The sequence below is a fragment of the Charadrius vociferus genome, unplaced genomic scaffold (genome assembly GCF_000708025.1).
Source record: "Charadrius vociferus isolate BGI_N301 unplaced genomic scaffold, ASM70802v2 scaffold871, whole genome shotgun sequence".
Classification (NCBI taxonomy): Eukaryota; Metazoa; Chordata; class Aves; order Charadriiformes; family Charadriidae; genus Charadrius; species Charadrius vociferus.
Genome location: NW_009646866.1, coordinates 425,815 through 436,378, shown reverse-complemented (window position 1 = coordinate 436,378; position 10,564 = coordinate 425,815). Strand labels below are relative to the sequence as shown.

Below are 10,564 nucleotides of genomic sequence, written 5' to 3'. Positions count from 1 at the left end.
TTAAGTGTATAATGAACTGCAGGTAGAAAGTCTCTGTAAGCTCTTTGTAGCCTTGAGATGGAGAAAACAGCTTCTCGAGATGTTGCCAGTGTTACTTTCTTTTCATGGGTTTTAAGAAGTACTAGCTATGCTATAAGAAAGTGACCTAGAAAAAGTCGCTGTGCTTTTGATGCTCTAGTACAAGACCTAATTTTGGCTGTTACTTCCCTGTACTTTGTCCTCTTTGAAGCCTTGTTGAAGCTACAGTACTGCTGTAGGGTCCTTGGGCTGATTCATAGTAGAAACACTTAGTCCAGACTACAAATGCAAGTAGTTCAAAACTCTTTATACTGGCAGTGGTAAAGTTTTTAGGCTAAAATGACTGATCAATCAAATGATTGATTACACTGAAGTGTTAAAAAAAAAAAAAATTTTGATGTGGAGTGAAAAATGCAGCATCTGTAGCACTGCAAATTGTTGCACACTTCCCCTAAACTGCAAAGAACTTCCAGGAACGTTGTAAGACATCAAGCTTCGATTTTACCACTCGGTTCTAAAAACTGCTAGTTCAAGGGGCCAGTAAGAAAACCATCTTCTGGACTAGGGGGACCAGAAAAAATGTTTAGGGTTGAAAAAGTTCCATTTGTAGTACAGGTCAAGTCTAGGTTTGCTAAAGTATTCTTTAAATTGCATTACTTTAATTGCCTTTGGCAGTTTGAAAGTGAATCTATGTGTTTGTAGAAGACTCTCAGATCCTTGATATGACTACTGAAGAGGAGCCAAGTTGTGTGGTGTTGGTTGATGCACAGCCCATGCCATATACTTCTTCTATATGCTTTAAGGCAATAGAGTCGATATTTAAGTATATATTTTTTTTTTGTATGCAACTGCTAGAACCAATTAATCTCAAAATATTTTTGGCAGATACAGTACTAAAACCAGAAAATAAACATCTGTTGTGGCTTCTGTGGAAAGTTCCTTTGAGTTGGTCTTAATCTCTTGTTTTAGAAAACATTGTTAGTTGCCTGGCTGACAATTAAATAGCAGCAGTTGCTGCAGTGCAAACACTTCTCAGCTGATCTACATGTCAGCTTTGATATATTTTGAAAAAAAGAATCATTTGGCCAAACAGATTACTCCTCTTTCTTTCCCTGTTGTCAGAAATCAGCTGAAGTCTCAGGTAGTTCTGGTTTTGTTTGCTGGGTTATGGATTTGCATTATCTGTGCAGTATGTAGCCCCTAGGGTTTTCTTTAGTGATCTGACTGCTTCAGAAGTACAAATGAGTTGAAAGTCAGTAGATGCCCTCGTATCTCTTTTTTTGTGCTGACTTAATAGTTTCCAGTTTATTGATTATTCTTTCTTTTCAAATCTCTATCTAGTGTACAAGTCTCAATGAATTCTTCTCATATTCTTTTTGGAAAAAAAAAAAAATTCTGTTCTTTATGCTTGCTCTTAATCTATCAATACAGGTATATAATTATAGACTTTTCCTAGTTTCCTCATTTGATTACACACAGCTGTCCAGTGGGGTGGTGGAGTACATGTACAGAGAAATCATGTCGATAGGACTTTATTACAGTGTTTTATAACAGACTCTAGCTGGCCTACTAGAAAGGTGGTGCATATCATAATAGCCATTTGGTGGTATGGAGAGATTAGCTGTAGTATACCTGAAGCTCCTTTTTGTTAGCTCTTTTATCAGTCCTTATTAGGGTGTTTTTGAAAATGTTGTCAAGTCAGCTGTTTTAGATGCAAGAGAACCTAGTGCAGGTGAAACTTCACATCCTGTCTTCTAGCAGAGAGCCTCAATTGCTGTTGAAGTTGCGTGTTTCCTAAGGTCTTTGGTCACAATTTTTACAGGACTGTAAATTCTGAAAGCAGATAATACTAGACCAGTCATTAAAAAAAAAAAAGGAAAAAAACCAAAAAACAACCTTTATTCTGTGCATTTAATTCTGCTCTATTTAATCAAGCCTCTGTGACTTTTCTATTTCACTTATGTGAAAACAAGCATATCAAAAAACTTTTATAACTTTGTATGAATTTAGTATACTATGTTTCTAGGCTTTCTAAATCCAATTTTAGTTGATTTCATTAAGCGTATTTGTGGTTTGGAAGCTTGTATGAAGAAAATATCTTAAACTGTTGCTGCTTCTGCTTTAGGTAGGCATTAGTGTTCACATGAATTTGAAATGCTTATATGTGACATGTTAAACGTAATGTTCTGGGGCTACTTCTTGCATAGTCAAGAATCAGAGCTGTGCTGTATTCAAAACCCCACAGCTCCAAGTAGAGCTGATTTGTGATGTGCTCCAGATTTAAATGGAGGGACACAGGCACTACCTACTCTTTTTTTTAAACTCTCATTTAGAATAATTTCTATATGGAATTTGGTAGCTTATTTCTCAGAGGAAGTAGTATTTATTAAACTCATTCTGCCGTTGCCAGTGAAATGACACATGATTGACTTTAATTTTATTATGCATATACTTGAAATGTGTCATATTCATCAGGCTTACATTTGTCCTCAACCCATACTTAAATGAACTTTTTGATTGACTCATTCCCAAATGAGCATTTTTTTTCTCCCCCCCCCCCCCATGATTTTGCAAACTGTAGCAGATGTTACATGTTCTCGTTGTAAGGGACGATTTAGGCTTGCAGTGTGGGATGGATTAGATTATTTACTGTGTAATTATAACTGTGTAGCTGTGCTTCAGGAGGAAAGTTCAGTGACTTCTTATTCATAGACAGCATGATTGTTGCTAAAAGCAATCTTATGCTCGATTGTGTGCAAGCTGTCCTAAGAATACAGGACAGCGACTATCCTTTATTCTGCAGATAATGCCAAAAGAAAGATCCACTGACAGCAACGTGGGTGGGTGTGTGCCTTTATTTTTATGTTACTTTAGGATAACAGGAAACTCTTTGTAATTTGATAGCTAATACAGTGTCATCTTTCCTACCCTACTGCCCAGTGGTGTGTTCGAAAATAATAGGTATAGTATTGAATCATAAAGTAGGTCTCAAAGATGCTTATAAAATGAGATGCATGCATATTAATAAAGGGAAAATAGAAATATATAGTTTTATTTCTTGAGTTTACTGAGTGGTTGGTAGTCATTGAATTTATTACATAGGAAAAGTATAAGAACAAATTTGCATAGTTAAAAGTACGAGGAAAAAGTTGTAAATGGTTAGTCCACCTTTCCTGTCAATTCTGTGCAAGATGAAGTACTTAACAGCCAATGTTTCAAAATGTTATTTCATTTATTAATTTCATAATTATCCTGAACATAATTGCAAATGAGAAAAAACTTAATTGTAAGACTTATCAATTCAATAATAATGAGACAGTTTGAACTCTTCCAAGAGTAACGTTACAGAATATTGTGTGTGTGTGTTCTTCCCACGTAAACCATTGAAACCCCTTATGTTGAAAGAGACCCACAAGGTTCATAGAGTCCAACTCCTGACTCCACACAGGGCAGCCTAAAAATTAAACCATACATCTCAGAGCGTTGTCCAAATGCTTCTTGAACACAGACAGGTAACTTATGTATATCATGTATATTAGAAATCTAAGATAAAGGAAATAGTCAAGTGGACACAGAGACAGATAGGAAGCATGAATAATTAAACCCTGTTTAGGGTAGGGGAAGAAAAAAGTTTTACCCGTTGTCCTTGAAGATAACCACTGTAAAATCCATCAGGTTATTTTAGCGATGAAGCCCACTGATGTGGAGATTGCAGTAGACTTCTATGAACTGTTCCTGAAACTTCAAAACAGGGGGCTTGAATGTCATAAGTCTTCGTGGTTGAATATAATTGACAAATCAAAATTTTGTTCTCTCAAGATCTTTTTGTTTTGATGTTGTGGCTTGTATCTCTTGAATATGCACAGCCTAATTGTGCATCCTGCTGTAGGTGACCCTGCTCTGGCAGGCGGGTTGGACTAGATGATCTCCAGAGGTCCCTTCCAACCCTAACCATTCTGTGATTCTGTAATTGATGGAATTATGTATATTTAAAGATGAGATTGAAACGCTAAATAGGTAGACAGTTCTATTAAGTTTGGGTGCCACGCAGCAGTCTTTGTAGTGGTGGTGTTGCATTCCTTATCAAGACACTGATCAGCATGGACATTTTTGAGCGTTGCCTTCATTTAGGTTTTTGTGAAGCAATAGCTGGTAGCAGAGAGGGAAAAGCAATGAAGGTCCAGCTTCTTCCCACTTATTTTAAGTCCTGAGTTCTTCGATATATGAACGGCTTTGGGTGTTGCATCTTCTCCCACTTTAAACTTTCTGGCCTCTGTGCCCCCAGCTGTTGAACTTGTCTTGAACATCAAATCCTTTCCTGCCTAATGCTACCTTTTAGACAACATTTTAGTAAAGCAAAGGAAGATCCCTGTATGTTGGCTATGATCATGTTGTTTAAAAGACTTTATTTAGACTACAGAGAAGAGTGTTATATCAGAATTAACATTGACATGCTCTGCCTTTAATACAGAGTCATCTCTGACTTCATATTTTCTCAAAACATAACTTCATTTCCATTTGGGGCACACGTTTCTTATTTGACCTTTGTCCTTTTGACTTTGTCTCCTCTCTCTGGGTTGATTCTTCATAGTTGATTCTGTCTCCTGAACAAAGGAAAAATGGCTTGTTTTATATAGTCATGGAACCAAAAAAATAGAATTTGCAGCATAGCAGCTGACACTTTCCTGTGGTCTCAGGATAATAATTTGGTATGGAGTTTTGGGGGCAGGGGGAGATTGTGCTTCTGCGCCTTTTTAAAAGAGGGTCTGGCCTGTGTAGTATGGCTGTTGAATTCAGCATGTTGTAAAACTTAAAATTCTCTAAATGCTGTGTTTAAAAAAAAAAAAAAAAAAAAAAAAGGCATTTAATCCCATACTCCAGCAACAGGCAATGCGATTTAAACAGTGCTGCCACACATCCCTGCATTTTGGGTGCAGTGGTTGAAAGAGCGTTTTCTACACTTTTTCTCTTGACCTGACAATATGTGGAAGGTTTAATGCCAGTGTTAAGTATTGATGGCCTTACTCTTAACAATGAGAGATGCATTAGTCCATGAATTTTCTGTCCTAATCCTTTAAAGAAGACTGCTTGCTCACTTGATGGTCTTCCTTGACACTTGGCTTTCCAACAGCAGCTGGGCAGAAAGTATGGCAGCTGAACGATGTCTTTTCTGTGCCCCTGGTTAGATCTATGGCTGCCTATATCTGAAGTCTTTCTTAGATTAGTTATAAATATTGAAAATAGGAAATCAGGTTAAAATCTTGGCTGATAGTACTATTAGTTGTAGGTGCCATGTGTGGCACCTCCAAAGGCCTGTATCTTTCCAGAGTGCAGAGCTTCTCCTCTCAGAAATGGATGTGTTACCTTGATATCAAGGTTACTCCTCATTTGAAAATAAAGGCCCGAACACTGCTTTGAAATTATAAAATGTAAAGTCCTGTTTGTAAACGACCCTCAGCTGTTTCAGCATTGCTTTTACTGACCCTTGCACAGACCCTGTGTGTCCCATTTTCCTCAACAAGCATGACTGTTCTTAGTGCAGCCTCTGCCACTGAGTATTTTGTTCTTCTCGTCAGTCCTTGTGCCTGCTGCTTCCCACTTCTTTCCATGAAGGTTCTCGAGCCTCCACCCATTTTCTTTAGAAGGTGCTTTGTGTCTGTGTGTATCCCCCACCCCTGAAATTAGTTCTCCTTTTATTTCCCATCATAACTAATTTTCTATTTGACTGGTGAAGAGGTGAAGTGTTCAGCACAACATGGGACAAACTCAATTTGAAAATAAACTTGCTTGCTTCCATTGCTCTGGAGTTGTTTTGGGGGTTTTTGGTTTTTTGTTTTGTTTTTTAATGCACCCAGGGTGATGCTGCTAGGCTTAAAATAAAGTAAATGGAAGTCGGATTTTGGATTAATTTCCAAATTATTAAATTGGTGTCAAGATTGAAGTCAAATTGTTTGAAATCCGCTATGGATATTCCTTGTCCTACCTCTGATGTCTTGTCCCTTAACTCCTATACACTTTCTACATTTACTACTAAGGCCTGTCTTCCTTAGTGTAATCTTGTCACGATTTCCGAGAGAACTTCATCCACAGCACCTGTCCTTTAAGTCCTGCCACTTCTCCATCTGTTCCAAAATCTCATCTCACACACCCACCCTTCCCTCCCAGTGCATTTTCAGTGCTAATATTGCAACTGTTTTTAAAACCCTGTGGAATTTTTTCTTACGATTGTATAGGAGATACTGTTCCAAATAAAGCTCGATATATAAATATCTGTGCCCTCATCTCTGGGAGCTTGGTTTTAAGCTCTTATGAGTTTCTTAAAATACTTGATTGTAAGATTATTAAGGATGGCAGTGAAAGACAGGGATCCTGGTTTTTTTGAGTAGTAAAATGCCTATTTTAAAATGTGTCATTTTATTTCGGAAGAAGAAAATGTGACAAAAAAATATAAAGAAAAGCGTTAAAAAAAAATCCTCTAACTTCTCTTGGCTGCAATGCATTAGAGGAATGACTAATCACATTAACACTGCTAGACTTGAAATAAATGTGGTGTTGGCTGAAATAAGTGGCCTAAGTGGCTTGACCCAATTTGCATTCTGGACCATCAGTCCTGACACCTTTTTGGGTACCTCCTCCCCAGAAATAGGGGGAAACAAGCACAGTAAGCACAGTAGGTACTTCATGTCCAATTTCCAGACTGTCTCTGTAGTAGTGTCACCAAATGAGCTTCAGCTGCACTAAATGTTGGGCCTTTGCCTGTGTTTTAGGGATGGAAGGCTGCATTTATTGCTTATAGAGCCAGTTCACCAAAAGTTAGAAAGGCTGTTTCCTTTCATAGGTAATCCATAAGATCTCAGGATGTCTCTGCAGTAGCATAAAAGGCAGTTCTGTTGGCTAGTATAGCATCTGTCTCCTTCCTCCAGCATGCAGATACTTAGCCTTGACGTGCTGTGTGCTCTTGGATGCTTTTCTAAAATACACACTGGCACTTCAAAATGCAGAGTAAACCACTAGCATGAGTTAAAAGATGTAACTGACTTAGTGATGTTAAAAAAAACAAAAAACAAACAAACAAAAAAAACCCCAACAACAAAACAAAAACCAAACTGGCGTTTTCCCTTTAAAGACTGGAAATTAGTACACTTGGCAGTGCTACCTGTTAGTAGCAGTGTCTAACAAGAGGCTGTGCCTTGGGCATGGGTCTGAAACTTCAGAGTCATGTCCATCTTGCAAAATATCAATTACAACTGATGAATTTTAGCAAAAAGCACAGCCAGTTTGTAGGCTTTCTTCATAAACACATTTTGAAACGCAGCAACTTGAACTGTTGAGAAAGGGCAAACATAATCTTTTTTAAAATTGTATTGGGGGAGGAGTATAGATGCAATATCCTAAAGGGGGTAACAGCAACTGAAAAAGCAGCTTTACAAAAAGTGTTTCTCCTCCCAGTGATTCTAAATGCCATTTGGGGGTGGGGGGGAGGGGAAATCCCATCTTTTCCATCTTTTGCCATCTCTTGGTTCCTTCTATATCACAGCCTCATTTGAACTTCAGCTTGTTCCCAAAGGAATTATTAAAAAAACCAACCCCAAACATGTTTTTTAAAAGTGAGTCACCTCTATTGGAAGACAGCATTTAGTAATCGGAATGAATTTCGTGTCACGGAAGATTTGTTTTTCTTCTCAGCTTTCTTGCAGTTTATCTAATCTTCTCACAGAATGACCAAGGTATCTACAAATATAAATCAGCCTTAATGTTTGCTACAGATGTGGAAAAACTAAAAATGAGTTTATAATTTCTTAGAATGTGCATTTACTGTGCTAATGCTGGTCTCACAGCCTTGCTCAAAGGATTGGTTGAGTACTCCTGGAATCCAGAACCTTCATAACTGGATAGGCTCTTGCTAATTATTGATACAGCTTTGAAGATCTGATTTTTCTTTGCCAGTTCTAGTTACTGTATTGGCCATAAGGCAAATTCCATATACCTTGCTTTTATTTATGCATATATCTATGCATGTACCCACCAAGTACACTTACACACACAGGATTTTCATTTGAGGTCAAAGGTGTTGGGTTTATCTTTATTCACAGATAGTGTAATCTGGTGAGATTGAACCCTGATGCAGGATCTAAGAGTAAGCAGCAAGTATACTTAAGTTAAAATGAACTTTGTTTTCTGAGGTGAATGTCTTCTGAGCTTTTTAATCAAGCTGTTCTGTATGTAGGATTCAGGTATCTATTTCCTTTGTTTCAGTATCTTAAGTCTTTGTGTGCTCAGTTTACATTTACGTTAATATTTAAGGTTATCAGTGAGAACTGGCTATTTTCTTACGAGCTTTTTTTTGGATGAGGAGTGCCTTGTTAGCTCACACGAAACAGAGGTTATGTATTGACTAAGGTGGAAGCGTTACAGAATATATTGTCTTTTTTGTATGCAGGACAGTGGGCCCCAACTTGATTGAAGTCCTGTGGTTGACCACTATGCGTTTTTAGCAATAAACAATTAAAAAGTCAGTAATAAAAGTGGTGGGATACTGTGGAAATATCTGATATGAATTCAAGCATGTTTTTCAAAGCAAGTTAGAATCTCAATTTGAAATTTATTCATAGCTTAAAATTGGGTGGCTGGCTGCTATAATTATATATTAGATTTTGTCTCTTGAGCCATGGTAAGTATAAGTCAATCACAAGAACTCTCCAGAATACTTAATGTAAAATTACTTTTCTCAAACCTAATAAAATTCTGACACTGTACATACAAGCAAATATGAATCTTCCTATTGAATATCTAAGATGAGCTGTCCCCTCACTGATGTTGTAGAATAGATTTGCCCTGAGAATAAATTAAATTTTCTGACTCTTAAGACTTATTTCGTCACAGAAAGCTTAAAAGTTGTACTGTCGGATCTTCACCAAAAAGGAAAATTATTTAGAAAAACTTAATTTCACCTTTGAAGTGTATACTTTAGAATTTAATATATTCCTCTTCTATTTGGTAGTTTGGCTCACTGGCATGTTAAGTTGCACTTGATATATTTTAAATTGAGAAATAGTGCTTTTTTTTATTTACTTGGCTATCATTTAAATTGGATACATGTGGAATTAATATAACCATGGAAATCAATATGGAATCAAGATAAAAGCTACTTTACTTGCGTTATTTTAAGGCTTAGGGCAGCCTGGTGTCTCTTGACTACCAAAGCCAATTTTGTAGGTGTGTGTATGTACGTACACTTGTTTTGTTTCCCTAGTTCTTAGAGCTCATGACCATAAGATTTACACTGGAAATCCACACTCTAGAATGACACTTAGAAAGCTGTTTTTGTGGATTGCCACGTTGCTTCCTGTATGTAGAGAATGTCAGTGAGGCTTTTAAACGTTCCCTTCAAACAGCTTTACCTTCTAGTGCTCCTGTCATTTGCTATCTCCCTAAAGTGAAGTGGCTACTTGTATTCCTGATGGGCAGCGCTGCTATTTAAAGGTGGACAGATTCAATCTTCTTTAATCTGCCAGTGATGTTCTCAGGCCTCTGTAAATGCGTAAAACTTCATCATTTGGTTTCTGCATTGTGGGATTCCTGGAAATCACAGATGCACAGAATCAGTGATGTCCAAGAGTGAAATCCTTCAGATAGTAGCAGTTTAAATGGGATTTTACTCACAGTTTTAAAAATTCTGTGAGCAGACAAGCTTAATAGTCGTATTAAAGTGACACGGGTACAGTTTTTACCATAACTGTTTTGTTGATGGTTAAGTATATAAGCTTTGGATGAAAGGCTTTTGAGTTTATCTAATGTGATGGGCGTAAGTTTATTTTAAGATGTGGCTAATTGTCCTTTCTTTCTCTTACTGTGTCCCCCCCCGAGTGAAATACTGGACAACTTTTTGCAAAATAGAAATACCAACAGTGGAAAGTCATTTTGAGACAAAAATAGAGAAGCCCCAGTCCCTTTTCAGGATAGGGTAACAGTTTTGTTGTGTTTTTTTTTTTTTTTCACGGAAAGCACAGACTGTCTGTGGTATCTGTGAAAATGGTAGCTCAAAGTGCAGGCTGGAACTAACAGGGATGTCACTGCAAAGGGTATGCTTTTTCTGGTGGTCCTATTTGTTTCTAATTGAGTTGAAAGACTCCTGGTGAGCTCTTTCTGGTAGTCTTTCCTGTTCCTTTTTTTTTTTTTTTCCTTCTTTTTCTTTCCCCTTCCCTCCTGGGTTCAACTTCGTCATTCTGGTTGTCTTGCCAAGGCTTCAAAACTAACTGCTACTGTACCAGTGTTCTTGAAGATTTCACAAGGGCCTTCTTACCAGCAGGTCATTGCAATAGCCATTCTATTACCGAATACACCTTGATAAGTCTCTTCACTTCTTTTGTAGCTACTCTGTGCAGTCAGGTATGTGACATCACTAAGAAGTTTTTCGCTCTGAAGAAATGATGGCTTTCCTCTGAATTTCTTTTGCTTATTTGAAGCTTTTCTGTAGCACTGTTGTGTGCCTTGGTCACACACATGGCATACTGATGGGTTCTTAAAAAAGAAATAAATAATTGCA

At 37.4% G+C, this 10,564-nt stretch overlaps 1 protein-coding gene across 5 annotated transcripts in view; it reads left to right on the top strand.

Moving 5' to 3' along the window:
* CNOT4 (CCR4-NOT transcription complex, subunit 4) overlaps positions 1 to 10,564 on the top strand; it is a 44,848-nt gene that overhangs the window by 27,434 nt on the left and 6,850 nt on the right. The gene's annotated exons all lie outside the window — the stretch shown is intronic.